The following is a 17,635-nucleotide window of genomic DNA, read 5'->3' as shown; positions in this document are numbered from 1 at the left end:
AATTTTGATCAAGAAGCTCTTCAAGCTCTTTTGGTGCAAAATCCTCAAATTACCCAACAAGAGCTTGGGACAACTTTAATTGTTCACAAAAAACAATTTCCAATCAATTGTGTGCACTTGGCAAAGTCCAAAAGTTTGGAAAATGGGTTCCTCATGAGTTGACCGACAACAACCGTAATCAAAGAGTCACAATTTGCAGTTCGCTCCTCTCTCGTCAAAACCATTTGCCGTTTTTAGAGCAAATTGTTACCGGGGATGAAGAATGGGTGCTGTATGTTAATTTGAAAAGGTGGCCTCAATGGTTGGACAAAAATGAGGCTCCGCAGCCCACGACAAAACCTGACTTGCATGTGAAAAAAGTGATGTGTGTTTGGTGGAATTTTAAAGAATTCTTCATTATGAACTTTTACCATCTAACCTAGGGGTGTCGAACTCAATCAGAGAAGGGGCCAAAATCTAAAATCCAGCCTAAATCGTGGGCCGAATGGTTTACTGAACAGTCATAAACTGTCATTGTGATGGAAACACAGCGGAGTGCAGTGATGACAGCGCGGTGCGGGCCACATTGCAAGGCCTGGCGGGACGGATTTGGCCCGCGGGCCTTGTGTTTGACACATGTGATCTAACCAAACCATTACAAGTGCAGTGTATAGTGCCCAATTGGAAAGGTTAGCCCAAGCTTTAAGAGAAAAAGAACCCGCGCTGATTAATCAGAAGGGCGTAATTCTTCACCACGATAACGCACTACCGCATACTGCAAGAATCACTGCTGAAAAACTGCGCCAGTTGAATGGGAAGTTCTCCCTCAACCTGCATATTCTCCTGATATTGCCCCTTCCGATTACCATTTGTTTCGATCTTTGCAAAACCTTCTTCTTGGAAAAAAATTTAATAATGAAGAATGCCTCAAAAATGCATTGACCGAATTTTTTGCATCAAAATCACAAGAATTTTACAACAGAGGGATTAAAATGCTTCCTGAGCGTTGGGCACAAGTAGTAGAAAACAATGGCAACTATATTGTTGATTAAATTTTGTTGTATTGTTTAAATAAATTCGATTTAAAAAAGTATTAGAAAACAACATTAAGTATTACTAGACTTAATATTTGCTCTACAGCAGTGGTTCTCAACCTCTGGGTTCAGAACTGCTAGCAGGATCTCCTAAGACCATTGGAAAATACATATATTTACATTATGATTCATTAAAAGTAGCAAAATTAGAGTTATGAAGTAGAAAAAAATCATATTATGGTTGGGGTCACCACAACATAAAGAACTGTACTGAAGGGTCGCAGCATTGAAAAGGTTAAGAACCACTGCCTTAGAGGGAAGGTAGGAGATGGTGGAGGTAAGGAGTAGACATACATGTATTCATGTATATAAGCTTAAACAATGGACACAGACAACATAGGGGTGAGGGCATGAGTAGGGGCTTTGGGAGGCAATGGGAAAATAAGGAAATATATTTAATACATTAATAAGTCAAATTAAATAAATGATAAAAATTGGTTATCAAGTGAAAAAATATTTGAACGTAGTAGAAAGAATAAAAAGCATTACAATAGGTAAGAATGAGGAAAATAAAATCTATGCTAAGTTAAATAAGTCAGAGACAGACAAATACCATATGATCTCACTAATATGTGGCATCTAATGAATAAAATCTTATATAATAAGTGCCTAAAATGCTGAGTGTGCAATCATCCAGTTGGCCATTCAACTGATCAAAGTATAATCTTAGCTAATAAAAGAGTAATATGCAAATTAACCATCACTCTGCTATGCCCACAAAGCCACACCTAGCCAATCAAGAGTGAGTATACAATTTAACTCAACTAAGATGGCTGTGACCATGGAGAGAGCAAGAGGCTTGGGTTTCCCTGGCAATGGAAGAAGCCAAGCTTTCCACACACCCTGGCCATCCTAGACCTCCATTCAAAGTTACAAAGTTTCAATTATAGAAAATAAATCCCAGATCCCAGGGCCTTCATTTGGGTGATGGGAGGTGTGGCCAGCCTTCAAACCACCACAGGCCCCTCGCCCAGGCCACCCCATGCCCCAAGGGAACCCCCACCTTGATCCAGGACACCCTTCAGGGTAAACCAGCTGTACCCTACCTGTGCACCTGGCCTCTATCCTCCTATCTAATAAAAGAGCAATATGCAAATTGACCATCACTGCAACACACAAGTTGGCTGCCCCCATGTTATCAAAGATGGCTGCTGCAAGATGGCCAGGAGGGGAGGGCTGTTGGGAGGGACCAGGCCTGCAAAGGACAGTAGTTGGAAGTGATCAAGCCTGCATGGGAGGGCAGTTAGTAGTGACAAGGATGGCAAGGGAGGGAAGTTGGGGGTGAATGAGCCTGCAGGGAAGGCCAATTAGGTGATCAGACCTGCAGGAGAGGGCAGTTTGAGTTAACCAGGCCTGCAGGGGAGGGCAGATAGGGGCAAACAGGCTGGCAGGGGAACTTTAGGCATCAATCAGACTGGCAGAGGAGTGGTTAGGGGGTAATCAGGCTGGCAAGCAGAAGCAGTTAAGGAAAATGAGGAAGGCAGGCAGGTGAGCAGTTGGGAGCCAGCAGTGCTGGATTGTGAGAGGAATGTCCTAATATCAGGCCCGATCCTACCAGAATCCTACTGGAATCGGGCCTAAACTGGCAGTCAGACATCCCAGGATGGGTCCCAGATTGAAGAGGGTATAGGCTAGGCTGACAGACACCTTCCGCATGCACGAATTTCGTGCACCGGGCCCCTAATCCTATATAATAAAGAGAGAATATGCAAATGGAACATCACTCCACCACAAAGATGATGGTGCCCACAGCAGAGGCGGGATGGGGGTTAAGTTTGGTGTTTGGTGTAAGATGGAAGGAGTTTCAGTCACACAAGATGACTGCACCAACAGAGGAGGCTGAGTGCTAGTAATGAGTCCTAACTAGCAATCAGCAGGGACCTAAAGCTGCCACCCCCAAACCCTCTCGATGGGGCTTGTCAGAGGACCTCAGGCCATGCCCCCTGCCCTAGTGGCAGGCCAGGGGAACTCAGGCCATGTCCTCTGTTTGGAGGGGTATGACGGGAGACCTGAGGCTGTTCCTCCATCCTGGCACTGGGCCAGGGGACCTAAGGCTGCACCCCCTGCCCAGCAGGGCTTGATGGGGGATGTCAAGGCATGCCCCCCATCCTGAGGCCAGATCAAAGAAACTCAGGCCATGAACCCATCCTGTGGGGCTGGATGAGGTACCTCAGGCTGCACCCCTGCCTGGCACCAGACCAGGTGACTTAAGGCTATAAACCCCACCAGCAGGGCATGGCAAGGGTGGGACCAGCTGGGTCTGGATCTAGCCCAATGGGGGTGGACCCGCCAGGTCTGGATTCTTGCACAATTTTGAGGCATATGTGTGTGGGTGGGGACTTGACTCTGGGTCCCATGGTGTGCCCCAGATTCTGACAGGAGAAAGATTTTCATATACATTTTACTAATTTTCTTTTATCTCTGACACTTTTGTTATAGAGAAAGGGCAAATTGCAATATTAAAATATTTCCTCTAATTAATCCCCGTTAATGTGCATGAATTCTGTGCACTAAGCCACTAGTATGATAATGATATGCTAAGGCCACTCAACCACTTGCTATGAAGTGCACTGACCACCAGGAGGCAGACACTCTGGCTGGTAAGTTAGTTTGCTGCTGGGGTCCAGCAAACAAAGTGTGATGGTCTAGACACAGCCTGAAAAATTCCTGTGTCCCTTCCTAGCTGGCCAACCTCTCACTTTCCTTCCCAGCCCTAATTATTCACCAGTGGGGTGCCTGGGTCGGGCCTGCACCCTCTTGCAATCCTAGACCTTCCAGTGGATGTTGAAGTGCTGGTTTTGGCCCGATTCCACAGACCAGGCCAAGGGTCTGGACTGGTGTACAAATTCACTCATCAGACCTCTAGTGAACTAATAAAATGGAACCAGAAGCATGGATACATGGAATAGACTGGCTGGAGCCCAAGGAGAAGGGATTACTGGATAAAGAATTTGAAGGGATTAGCTAAAGAACATATATGGATTCCCTATAGACAAGGAGAACAGTGTAGTGAAGGCCAACAGAAGAGGAGGGCAGAAGTGGGTGGAGGTGAACATAAGGTGCTGGGGAGAGGTGGAATGAGGGAAGTCTGCAATAATGTCAACATTAAAGTTTTTAATAAGAAACAAAGGTGTGGTTCAACATTGAAGTGAAAGAAAAGTAAATTGGAGATTGAGTGCACAAATTTACTTTTAGCATAGGCAAAGGAGTTTTCAAAGTATCCTCCTATCCTTCCTATCTAATAAAAGAGTAACATGCAAATTAACCATCACTCTGCTACACCTACCAGTCATGCCCACCAGCCACACCCACCAGCCAATCAGGAGCTAGTATGCAAATTAACCCAAGATGGCTGCAGCCATAGAGAGAGCAGGAGAAAGGCTTGGGTTTCCCTGGTGATGGAGGAAGCCAAGCTTTCCACACACCCTGGCAAGTCCAGGCCTTTGTTTAAGGTTACAAAGTTTCAATTATAGAAAATAAATAAATCCCAACAAAAATGGGAGCGCCAAGGAGCTGCAGAGAGCAGGAGGCTAGAGTTGCCCCTGGTGATGAAGGAAGCCAAGCTTCTGCAGCCCTGGCCTGCCTAGGACTCCACTCCAGGCAACAAAGTTTCAATTGTAAAAGATAAATAAATCCCAGATACCAAGGGCTCTGCTTGGGTCGCTGTGGGGGCATGGTCAGCCTGCAATCCACCACAGGCCCCTCACCTAGGCTGCCCCATGCTCCAAGAGATCCCCTCCCTGATTTGAGACACCCTTTAGGGCAAACAAGCTGGCCCCCATCCATGCACCAGGACTCAATCCTATCTAATAAAAGAGTAATATGCAGATTGACTATCACTCCAACACAAAAGATGGCTGTCCCCATGTGGTCAAAGATTCTGCCCCCATGTGAACACAAGATGGCCACTGCAAGATGGCCAGACCTGCAAGGGAGAGCAGTTTGGGGCAATCAAGCCTGCAGGGGAGGGAAGTTATGGTGACCAAGCCAGAAGAGGAGTGAACCTGGGGGCAAACAGGCTGGCAGGGAAGCAGTTAGACATCAATCAGGCTGGTAGGGGAATGGTTAGGGGGTGATCAGGCTGGCAGGCAGAAGCAGTTAGGGGTAATCAGGAAGGCAGGTAGGCGAGCAGTTGAGAGCCAGCAGTCTTAGATTGTGAGAGGGATGTCCGACTGCCCATTTAGGCCAGATCTCTTTCTTGGGGTCCCATATTGGAGAGGGTGTAGGCTGGGCTGAGGGATACCCCCTCCCCCATGCATGAATTTTATGAACTGGGGCTCTAGTTAGCAAATAAAAAGAAAATCAGAAAATATTTATGTTAACAAGTCAGGGTAGGAAGAAGAAAAAGAAGTGAATGGAATAATGGATTAATGCCAAGCTTCCAAAAGAGAAATGTTGGAATGATTAGGAAACCTGACAGGTGTTCTGGTTGCTTCTCTAGGCACTTGAATTTTTGATATTAGGAATGACCCTAAAAGCTGCTTAGGCCAATTGCTAGTGAGCGAAAAAAATATGTGGTGTTTTCTGATAGAAATTTGAAGAGGCTGAGTGCAATTTTCAATGAACACAATGCTGTGTCATGGGGAATATTGAAAGTATGTGTTAAGAAGCAGCTTCACTCAGGCAACAAACTCTACTTGGCAACAAGCCAATGAAATGTGCGGTTACTGCAGCATGACCTACCCTATTCTGACAGATAAAGGGAATGACACATACCAACTGATTTTAGAAAAAATGTTTAGTAAATATTCTAAGGATTTAATTGAAGATTCAAAGAAATATTTATAAGCCTATTTGTCCATTTACAATCGGTTTAAACTTCAAAAGGGAAAATAAAACCTAAATGCCAAAAAATGAGATATTTAATAAACTGTATATTACACACTATATGCATTATTATTCTTAAAGAAGAATAGGCTGATATTAGAAGAGTTTTAGTGAAGAACAGAATATTGTCTGTCTTGGTTCAATAAATAATCAGTAGCTATTCTGTGGCAAGCACTGCACTTGAAACAGAATAAATTACAGAACCAGAATGTAAACTACTTTCCTAAAATCATTCAGCTTAAACACTAAAATAGTATGGTTACTGTGATAATATTTTCCCCACACTAATGACTATATGATGACAAATAATGATAAATTATGTGAAAAATTACTGAGTAAAAATGATAGATCTGATATATACTGGAGTGGCAGGGGAGTCTTTCTTTTAGAAAACCTGACCACCAGGGGACAACATGGAACATGTTGGGCATTGGCGAAGTGGTGCTGGCAGCAGGCAGCAGAGGAGACACGTCTGGCCCAGATGGGCCCCAAGGAGAATGGGACCACAGCAAGATGGTGGAGCAGGAGAGGAGGCAGCGCCAGTCCTCCAAGGCGGGGTGCCAGGTGGGGTTGTGGGCAGTGAGACTGGGGCGAAGCTGGGACCTGATCTCTGCAGGCCACCCTTAGGACCTTACCTGTATAGGAATTCATGCACCAGGCCTCTAGTGTGATTATATCAAGAATACTGTACTATATAGCTCAGAGTTGTTAAGAGACTAGATCTTAAATGTTCTTACCACAAAATGAAATAATTATGTGACTCGATGGAGGTGTTTGGTAACATTATGGTGGTAATTATATCACAATATATAAATGTATAAAATCAACATGTTGCACACCTTAAACTCACACTATGTTATATATCAATTAAAAAGAAAAAAAGAACTAGGAAGAGTCTGAGATGTTGCCCTATTTATAAGCTAAAAATTTAGCCTGAAAGTTTCATTCACACTGCAGAAGATACAAGATACCAACTCTCCCTGTACTCATGTCTCAGCAAGTACCGCTGAGAGTCAGTGTACTTGCAGCGGTTCTCCTTACTCGTCACACAGGTCAATGCATATGGGCTCAGAAACTGTGTTACAGTTCAGAAACTCCGAGATTAGGAAACCCAGTCTTTTTATAAATGGCCTATGTCTCCCTGCCCTATGCTCTGCAGTGAGGCCTTACCTTTATTATGTTAGACAGTTAACATGCTTCCAGAGTAAGGCACCACTTGACTTCCAAGTCTGTTTCCTATACACATATCTTTGTAAAGGCTGAATTAAACAAACAAATAGTGTTTCATTAAAAAAAATGCAGAAATCCCAACAACCCAGGGAGAATTGTCTCCCAACAGTGAGGAGATGCAAAGCCACTAGGAAAAAGCAAGAGGAAAACAAATGTAGAAGCCAAGAAGAGTGTTACCACAAGGAGAAAGCAGTTAGGAGTGGCAAATGCTGTTGAGAAATCAAGTCAGAGAATAACTGAAAGCTATTAGAAGTGATACAGTTAATATTTTTTGTAGCATACAATAGAAAATGTTGACTTAACTTGAACAAGAAAAGACAATGATCATACCTCTTCTTCTTCTTCTTTTTTATTATTTTTTTTTTAGAATATAGTCAATATTCTTGACTATAATTACACTAGAGGCTTGGTGCATGAATTCCTACATGGATAAGGTCCTAAGGGTGACTGCAGAGATCAGGTCCCATGTGGTCCTAGTGTAATGATAAGTAGAATCTCCATTAACTCAATAAATGTCCTGTTTTTGACTATGAACTATATTTGGTTAGTATGAGAGTTCATGAAAGTAAAACAAGAGCAGAGAATCTGAGACCAAGAATGATGGAATGCAGGCTGCTCCTTCCAGCAGGAGGACCTTATGGACTTCTTTCTGGAGGGGTACTGATCAGTGATAGCTCTTAGTTTACAGTGAAAGCTCTTAGTTTACAGTGAAAGCTCTTAGTTTACATCTTGCAGTTTAAGTATTTAAAGAATTATAAGTACAATAGTTCACTTTGATTTAGCTGTCTTTGCACTTATTTTAATCAGCCCAATCGGAAGATATCAGAAGGAGAAAATAAGTTTTTACTGGAGGAATGTTAATGAGTCAGCAGCTATCTCACTTAATGTTTCCTACATTCATCATAAATAAGAGAACAATTTAGGTGGTACTGTGGAAATAAGTGCCAACTTAGATTGAGTGAAAATGTGTATGGAAAAAAAAGGAAACAGCATATCTAGACAATTTCTACCAAATGACTGGCTGTGAAAGGGGATAGATGAGTGCATTGGCCATAAGACAGCATGACAGTTGACTATTTCATGTGGATGGCGAGGGGTTAAAGATGTAGGTGGTGTTCAACAACTGTTGTACTTTCTCAAAGACAGCATTGGCAGTGAAGATTCACTGCACACTTGAATTAATTGATTCCTGACAGGTGAAAAAGCATATCATCCATTGTAAACAGCAGTAGAAAGGAACATGACATAGGTGAGTTTAGAGATTTGTTGTCAGGAAGATGAGAAAGCTCTTTGATGGCATTTACTTTTTTATGTGAATCATAAAATAAGATTATATGATGAGGATCAGATGGGGGAAGAACAATTTTTAGGATTAAGGTAGAGTTGTTTTAGAAGCTAGAAAAAAAAAAGAGAGAGAGAGAGAAAACAAAATAAAACTGCTGAGCAGTTCCAAGACCTTGGCTCATATTACTGTTCATAATTGTAAAATATTATAAATTTTCTAATTAGAAGATTCATGATGCCAGTGATCATATTTGCATCAATTCCAAACCAAATAATAATTTATGTAGTCCATTAATAGTACATAAATTTATAAATATCAGAATATCTGATGGTTATCTATATATTTTCTGTCTTTCTCAAATGATAATTAGTGAAAATTATTGGGGGATTTTCCTCTTTATTCTATTTTTATTAATTCTTGTTGTTGTTGATATTATTAGAGCCAGTAGACCCTTCCACAGGACCTAATTATGGAGAACATGCAGTGCACTCCCCCGGCAGGCGCTGTAAGAGTATTAGCACTTGGCCCTGAGAAGGTGGTATCTGGGTTTCTACCAGACTCCCATCTCTCCCAGGTGGACTACTGGTAAGACTGATTAGTTGTACCGAGAGTTACTTCCTAAAACATTTCCAAACAGACTGAAAATGAATCAATATTTACTGACGAAAGATTATATAACTTTGAAAGAAGCAAACTCTAAAATTAGTGTAACCCTACCTGAAAGAAACGCCTATCAGTGTACAGTCTGTGGAATGAGAATAAAATAGCATTACCTTTGACTTGTAATTGATTTTAGTTGTTGGAAGACACTAAACTAATCAATAAGAGTAATAATGACAGGAACTAGGTCCTCTTGTTTGAAAGTTTACTAAAAGATATTACCTATATTCAAAGAATGTGAAGGTAATAGGAAAGAGCTTTCCACTATGAAATACCTCTCCAAATAGCTATAGTGATGTTTAAATCAATACGTACAAAGCAATGTATAATATGAAGAATTTTCCCATAGATTATAATAGTAGAAAGTGCTGTTAAAAAATAAAAGAAAAAAAAGTGAATTTTAGTTTAGGTTGCTTTTGGCTATCAATATAGAAGAGCCAATTATAATGGATAAAATAAGCAAATATATTTTCTCACACAACTATAAGTCCAGAGGTACATCTGACTTAATCTAACTAAATTCAGTGTATGTATTCTGTACCTTTCCAATTTCCCATCATTCTTCATCTTTAAGGTGAGGGAAGCCCTCTGAGAACAAAATAACTATGGAATGTTAAAGTTTCACAATTCCATAGCACAAAATCAACAGAATGAAAAATAACACATCCTTCTGTTTATTTATTTAATGAAATCAGCCATAAACGAATTCTGGAGCCAAAGGGATTTTTGTAGTTAATTGGCTCAGGATTTATCAGATTTATCAGGCTCATCCAATGAAGGAAGCTGACCTTCTTATATGAAAGAAATACAATAATCATAAAAGGAATTGGAATACTCTCAAAAATAGAAATAAAAAAATGCTGTATTTTGGAAAATAAAAATATTACTTAACTCTGTTCCCCCCACCCTTACCTGTATGGAAACAATATACTCTAAAGACAAATAAATATAAGCATTATCTATAGGATAAATTGTCCAAAAAAAAGGCCAATGCCCAAGTAAAATTTACTGAGTCTATTTATACATTCAGTTTCTAATGAGCTCTCCTCCTTGTTGAGATTTTATTAAAGTTAAGAAGAAAAACAAGTCAATAATTAAATGAAGAAGATAACTACATAATGCTAAGGATCTATGAAAGAAATAAGCAAGAAATTATGATAGAGAATAATAGGTGAAGCTCCTGACTACATTTTGTAGAATCCTATCTAATAAAGAGGGAATATGCTAATTGACTGTCACATTCTCACAAAGATGACAGTGCCCACAGCCAATAAGTAGGGAATATGCTAGTTGACTGCCATGTCCTTAAATGTGGCAGTGTCCATAGCCACAAGATGGTGACACCTTGTCCCCTCAGTCTCGCTGGTGTGACAGGTGTGCATCACAGCTGGGCCCTCCACAGGAGGGTCTGGCCATTTTGTGGATCTGCCTCTGGAGTCCCCCAGTCTTCTCAGCTCTAGGCCACCAGGGCTGGCCAAGGTGCAGGCAAGCCTTGGATGGTAACTGCCCAACCTCCCAGAGCCTCCTGAGGTCCAGGTAACTATGGTCAGCCAAGGCTTACACTGCCAGCAGTGGCAGCAGCAGAGGTAATCAGGGTCATCTTCTCCTGATTGTCAGATCACCTCCTGCCCCAGAGGGCTCCCATACTATGAGAGGGGGCATGCCTGGCTGAAAGGTCCACCTCCAATGCATAAATTTTCATGAACAGAGCCTCTAGTGATTAGATAAAAATTCTCTAAGGAGATGACCTTTAGGCTTAATTGTGAAAGTTGAAAAAGAGGCAAAGGGCAATGGAAAAGAGAATTTTGTTTCAGAAAGAGAGAAGAGAATGGGTAAATGCCCTGGGCAAACCATGCATATACACAGGTACTGACATGTACATGTGGGCACACAAACATGTTCTCTCCTTATGACACCAGAACTCACTACATTAAGGGTGAAAATAAAGTAGAGAAGACTTAGTATAATAAACAAATGCCAAAATAAGAAACATTTAAAGTGGATGACTGTTGGAAAAAAATATGCTGGGAATCGTTGAATAAGTAGAAATGATGGGGATGAGATAAATAGAGTGGTTGGAGCAGAGCCTCAAATTAAAGAAGTGTGAGCAAGCACCAGAAGAAGATGAAAGAAAAGTTATTCAGAGCTCTGGGGGTGGGGGATGTTTAGGTAGAGGGAAATACAAAGACTCAAGATGAGAACTTGCCTAGCATTTTTAACAAAAGCAGGAAGGTTAGGTAGTTAAGTAAGCATATTAGGAGGGAAGAAGGGGCTGAAGCATGTACCACATTGTACGTCTTGGTGGGAACTTTTACTTTTACTCTGAGATCAAAGCCATTGGAAGATGAGTTGCATAAGAGCAACCATGACCTGCATGATCTGACAGATTTAAAAGATCACTGGAGCTGTTGCATTGTGAATTAGAACATAAGTGAGAAAGGGCAAAATGGGACAGGGAGGGTCTTATTAGGATGCCACTGAAAAATGTAAGCAGAAAATAAGGTGTAGTAGAACAGAGCAGTAGCAGGGGATGATTGGATTCTATGTGGTAGGAAATGGTTGGATTCCACGTGTTAAAGCAAAAACAGAAAGAATTTGCTAATAGATCAAATGTGGAATTTTATAAAAGTATATGTAAGGGGAAAATGTCACTTTCCAAATGTTTGGGGGAAATGGCTATTTCTAAGTGTATATAAATACCATATATAATACAATGGTATTTATATACAAATATTGTATATAAATTGTATATGCATAACACAATATTTGCTTCTTATATTATAATAATTCATGTCTTATTCAATAACTTTCAATTTTACTATTTTAAACAAAGAGCATCTCGTAGTGATGAGCCTAATTTTACCTTTGGTAATAATCTATTTGTGTTAAAAATGAGCAACTACACTAGTATTATATTTCCAAGTATTATTTCCACTGAGATAACATGCCTTTTTGTAAGTTTTTGCAGAAGTATAATGACTAAAAAAATAAACTATAGAATAATGAGTGAAGGAAAAACAATGAAACAAAAATTTAGAAATGATCTTAAAATATTGACAAAACCATATATACTAAATATAACCAATTTTAAAGGGTTTTTATCTATACTTTAACTTTTGTTGAAGTATAATATATACACAGATAAAAAAAATGTATACTATAAGTGAACAATTGATAAATTTTCTAATGCTAAAAATAACCTTTTAAAACTAGTACTAAAAAAAGGAACGTAAAATAAATAATAACTCAGAAATCATTGTCCCACTCTATTTTAATTATTCCTCCCAAAGGGTAACTGCCATTCTTACAGAAAAAGCTTATGTTGGTGTTGACTTTTATAAAACTTTGTATATAAATGAATTTATTCAGCATGTAATCTTTTGTATCTGGCTTTACTAACTCAACATAATATTTAAAGGATTATCTATAATGATGGGTTGAATGTTAATCTCATCAATGTTTTTTGTGGTAGATTGTGTTTCAAAGATGGTCAAGGCAGTATCTCCCAGCCACTATGATCTTCAAAATGACCTTGCTACTTCCAAGGGATGGATGGAGTCTAATTCCCCTCCCTTGAATCATTGTAATCTTAATGACATGCTTCTAATCAATACAATGTGGCTTATTACATTGCAATTTTTATTGGAACTTCCTCAATGTCCTATATTATAAGCAAACTTTCATATGTTAAGTCACAATTTGGATATTCACTTTTCAAAAGTAAGCATTTTAACTCATATTTTAATTTTGTTTTCTTTTTCTTATTATGTAAGAATTCTTTATCTGTTCTGAATCTATGCATTAAAAATAGCTTCTATTCTGTGGTTTGCCCTTTCACTCTCTTAATGATGTCTTGAATGAACAAGATATATTAATATTAATATAGTCCATTTTACCATTTTTAAAGCTTTTTATACACTAGTTTAAAGCTCTATGCTTAAACCAAAGCTGTTAGGTTATTCTCCTCTATTCAGCTCTGTTGTTCTACCTATCATATTTATATTTTCAATATATTGATAGTTGAACTTTTTGTGTTTAAAGTGAGATAGAAATTTTGCACCTGTGACAAAGAAAATAAGAGAACTACTTTTCTAATTAATAACTTTATTGAATAGACTGTCATTTCTCAATGACAGTTGCATCTGCTCCAATTTGTCCATTTTGATAGCACTGCTATCTTTGTCAAAAATGAGTATTATATTGGGTCGGCAACTAAGTAATTGCTGCTTTCACACATATATGGCTTCAGTTGAATTTTTAGGTTTGCAGACGTAGTACAAATGTAAAACACATTTTGTTATTTGATAGTTGGCTATTCAGCTGTTAATCAGTAAAAAAAGTTTTTTGATCTGTTTTGTAGTTTTCGTTTGGAGTTCGTTGAAAAATGGAAAATAAAAAGGAACATTTTCGTCATATTTTGCTTTTTTATTTCCACAAAGGGAAAAACGCATCACAAGCTGATAAAAAGTTATGTGCTGTTTATGGTGACGAAGCCTTAAAAGAACGGCAGTGTCAAAATTGGTTTGCCAAATTTCGTTCTGGTGATTTTTCACTCAAAGATGAAAAATGCTCTGGTCGTCCAGTTGAAGTTGATGACGCCCTAATCAAAGCAATAATCAATTCGGACTGTCACAGTACAACACGTGAGATTGCAGAGAAGCTTCATGTATCACATACATGCATTGAAAATCACTTAAAACAACTTGGCTATGTTCAAAAACTCGATACATGGGTTCCTCACGAACTGAAAGAATCACAGTTAACGCAACGCATTAGCAGCTGCGATTTGCTAAAGAAACGTAATGAAAATTATCCATTTTTAAAACGACTGATAACTGGCGATGAAAAATGGGTTGTTTACAACAATATCAAGCGGAAAAGATCGTGGAGCAGGCCAGGTGAACCAACTCAAACAACATCAAAAGCTGATATTCATCAAAAGAAGGTTTTGTTATCAGTTTGGTGGGATTACAAAGGAATTGTCTACTTTGAACTCTTACCACCCAACCGAACGATCAATTCTGATGTCTACATTGAACAACTAACGAAATTAAACAATGCAGTTGAAGAAAAGCGGCCCGAATTGACAAATCGAAAAGGTGTTGTATTCCATCATGACAATGCAAGGCCACACACATCTTTGGTCACTCGGCAAAAATTAATGGAGCTTGGTTGGGATGTTTTGCCACATCCACCATATAGTCCTGACCTTGCACCATCTGATTACTTTTTGTTTCGATCTTTACAAAACTCCTTGAATGGTAAAAATTTCAATAATGATGATGATGTCAAATCGTACCTGATTCAGTTTTTTGCTAATAAAAACCAGAAGTTTTTTGAACGTGGGATTATGATGCTGCCTGAAAGATGGCAAAAGGTCATTGATCAAAATGGGCAATACATTACAGAATAAAGTTATTTAGTTCCATGAAAAAATTGTCTTTGATTTTCTTTAAAAAACCCGCAATTACTTAGTTGCCGACCCAATACTTCAAAATTTTATCATTGCCTACTTGTACTTTTCCAATAACATCCTAACCAATCAACCCGAGCTCACTACTCTGAAATCATTCCCCAAAACCAGAAATCTAATAATATCAGTCGTCTCTTTAGCAGCTTTTAATATTTTCAATGCCTACAACAGTGTTATGCCTGGTTTAAGCCTTATAAATGCAAATTCTATGGGACCTCCGTAAAATAAAATGACTCAAATGTGGAGAAGAGTTGCTGGTAGCAGAGCTCTCAGTACTCAGCATTTAAAAAAGAAATGCCAGGTGTCATGTACTTAGAAATATAAGATCCACTGTTTATCAAAGGCAATATTCTATTGTATCTGTGGAAATGAAACGGTCCTCTCCAATCCAGTTTCTGTTACCTATTTTATGTTCTACTCTATGGCTCCATCTGCATTTAATGTTCCAAACAACATAATTTATTTCCCAACACACATACCGTGTTATTTGATTCATTTATATATTTGCATATATAGTGCCATCAGGATAGGACATTTCATCTCCACAAAGACCTAGTAAAACCTTTTATATTTCAGAATCCAGTGCACTATTTACTTCTGCTGTTCTGTCTTTCCTCATATTATTCTGTAACCTTTTTAGCCCCTCATAAAAATAAAATCACTTTCACTTCTTCATTTCTTAGTAGAAAAAAAAGCGACATTGCTTATGATTAACCATTTCCCAGACTTAAACATAAACTAATATACCATATTTTTGTGTGTGTAAAAGACACTATTTTTTTTCTAAAATCCTTAAATCAAAAATTGAGGGGCGTCTTATACACGGAAGTCAGCCAAAGAGGGAGCTGCTCCTAGAGCTAAGCTGTTCATACTTTGTCAAACAAGCTTCCTCCAGTCATGAGCCTTATTGTTACTGACCTCAACTGCTGCTATAATTGGATATGGAGAGTGCACAGATGCAACAGGGACCAGAGCATTATGAGCCCATAAAGATGTCAAAAAATAAAAAAGATAAATACTGCTAAGTAATTGTCTTACTCTGCACAATTCAAACTGAATGTAATTGGCTATGCAAAAGAGTATGGAAACAGCAGCAGAGAGACAGTTTGGACCTCCTCCTACTGGGTGTATGATCAGACCGTGGAGAAAACAGGAAGAACAACTCCTTAAATGACAAAAAAGAAGAAGGCCTTAAGAGGAAAACCAGCAAAATGGACAAACTTGGAACAGAGGCTTAAGACTTGGATTATGGGGCAGTGCCAGAGAGGCTTATGTGTGTCAACCAAGCTTATTCAATGTCAGGCAAGAATGTTTGCAAGTGAAATGAACGTTGTTGAATTTAAAAGAAAGGCAAAATTGTATTTCAATTTTATGAGCAGAGAAGGATTGGCTATGAGAACACAAACAAAGTTAGCTCAGAAAATGCCACCAGTTTATGAGAATAAAATCCAATAGTTTCACTCCTTTGTCATACAACTTCAGAAAAACATATGATTTTGAGCCAAATCAAATTGTAAACATGAATTAGATGTTTCTCAATTTTTATGTGACTTCCAACAGAACTGTTGATGTGAAAGGAATCAAAACAGTGGCAATCAAAACAAGTGGCCATGAAAAGACACACTACAGTGCTGTGCTCTCATGCTGTGCAGATGGTACCAAACTGCCTCCTATGCTTATATTTAAGAGGAAAACATATCCTAAAGGGACCATGCCACCTGGCATTACTGTGCAAGTTCAAGAAAGGGGATGGGTGCATGAAGACCTTATGGCCTTTTGGTTTGCAAAGGTTTGGTCCAGAAGACTTGGAGGGCTCTGACAGAAGCCACCTCCACTTGTATTTGATCAGTTCCAAACACATGTAACAGAAAGACAAAAAGGGTTGCTTCAGATTTTCAAACACACCTAGAAATTATTCCTGGTGGACTTATAGGTCAGCTATAGCCACTAGATGTTTCAATTAACAAGTCATTTGAAGACCTGATGAGAGAAGAATAGAGTAGATGGATGCAAAAGGTAAGTGATAACTTGATACCAACAGGAAGAATGAAAAAACAACAACAACCATCATTACTGAGGTCTGCAATTGGGTCCTAACCTCATGGTATGGTGTCAAACAAGAGGTAGTTGTGAAGTCCTTCAAGAAATGTGGAATCAGCCCTAACCAGTTTGGCTCAATAGATAGAGCATCGGCCTGTGGACTGAACAGTCCCAGGTTCAATTCTGGTTAAGGGCATGTACCTTGGTTGCGGGCACATCCCTGGTAGGAGGTGTGCAGGAGGCAGTTGATTGATGTTTCTCTCTCATTGATGTTTCTAACTATCCCTCTCCCTTCCTCTTGTAAAAAATCAATAAAATATATTTTAAAAAATGTGGAATCAGCATTGCTATGGACAGAACTGAGGATGATCTCACATATACAGACAGTGATTCAGAAGACAGCAGTGATACAATAAAAGTTGAAGAAATTGATATGTCTGAAACTAACAGTGATGGAGAAGAGAGTGGTGATGCAACAGAGGCTGATAAAGTGATATGCTGCATAATATAGTAGCACTGGTATGTAAGCATTACATGGGGTAATTATTAAATGAAAATGTGTTCTGTTTTATGTTTAAAATATTGATTTTTTAATTCTGTGTTGAAAAAGTGGGGGGCATCTTATAGGTGGGGGCATTTTATATGTGGAAAAATATGGTATTTTGCTTGTGATAGGTTGCTCTCTAAATCTGAACAATGATTAACAGAAGAGCAAAACTTCTACTAGAATCTCAGTCCTGATGAGCACCTGCTTTATTTTTTAAATGTTTCTATTGATGTTTAGAGTGAAAGGAAAAGAGAGGGATACTTCATCCATCAGCTGCCTCCTGAATGTCCCTTACTGGGGATTGAGCCTGCAACCCAGGCATGTGACCTGAGCGGGAAGTGAATTGGTGACCTATTCAGTCTATACTCAATCATTGAGCAACACCAGCTAGGCCACACTTGCCTTACTAATTTTAATATTCTCATTAGTTTTGTTGCAAAAATAATCTTATTCAGCTGTATCTGCTAGAAATCAGTAGAAAAATTTAATAAACCTAAGAT

This window comes from Pipistrellus kuhlii, unplaced genomic scaffold (assembly GCF_014108245.1).
Source record: "Pipistrellus kuhlii isolate mPipKuh1 unplaced genomic scaffold, mPipKuh1.p scaffold_m20_p_1, whole genome shotgun sequence".
NCBI lineage: Eukaryota > Metazoa > Chordata > Mammalia > Chiroptera > Vespertilionidae > Pipistrellus > Pipistrellus kuhlii.
Note: the sequence above shows the minus strand (reverse complement) of the source record.